We start from the raw sequence: 611 nt of genomic DNA on the forward strand, positions 1-611 counted from the left end.
GTGCTGCGGTGGCTGCTGCTGCTGAGCCGTGCCAAGCCGAGCGGCTCCCTGCACCGCTTGATACCAGCTCAGAGACATAGTGCCAAGGGCTAATCCCTGCCCAGAGGGATTTCTGTTCTCCAGCCTCAGTTGCTGGCTTTGGATGGCGCTGGGCAGCCAGGATTTGGGGAGCAGCAGGGCGTGCTTGTCATGCTCAGCCACGTGCTGCCGCAGTGCCCAAATCGCAGCCCTGTGCCCGGGAGCAGAGCAGCAAAGCCATGGCTTGGCAAAGCTGTGGGCTTTGGGGGAAACTGGGAGAGACAGCAGAGGGGAGTGCTGGCCTGGGGATCCTGCTGGCCCTGGGGCCAGCGAAGGCAGGCTTGCGGGTGCCGCGCAGGCTGAGCGGGGAAGGGAGGAGGAGGCTCTGTGCTCCCCAGGCGGACGGTACTCTGGATCCAGTTGCCATGGAAACTGCGCTGCTGTCCCAGATGCTGCTAACTTTGAAGTCCACCCAGGATGGAATCAGCCCAAAAATAACAATAAGATGCTCTGCGTTTTAAGGTGGATCGGCAGAATTGCCAGAGCGAGCGGCAGGCGCCGGGTATCCCTGCTGCCCCCCCCACCCCCGCACC

Source organism: Buceros rhinoceros, unplaced genomic scaffold (assembly GCF_000710305.1).
Source record: "Buceros rhinoceros silvestris isolate BGI_N320 unplaced genomic scaffold, ASM71030v1 scaffold27072, whole genome shotgun sequence".
NCBI classification, from domain to species: domain Eukaryota; kingdom Metazoa; phylum Chordata; class Aves; order Bucerotiformes; family Bucerotidae; genus Buceros; species Buceros rhinoceros.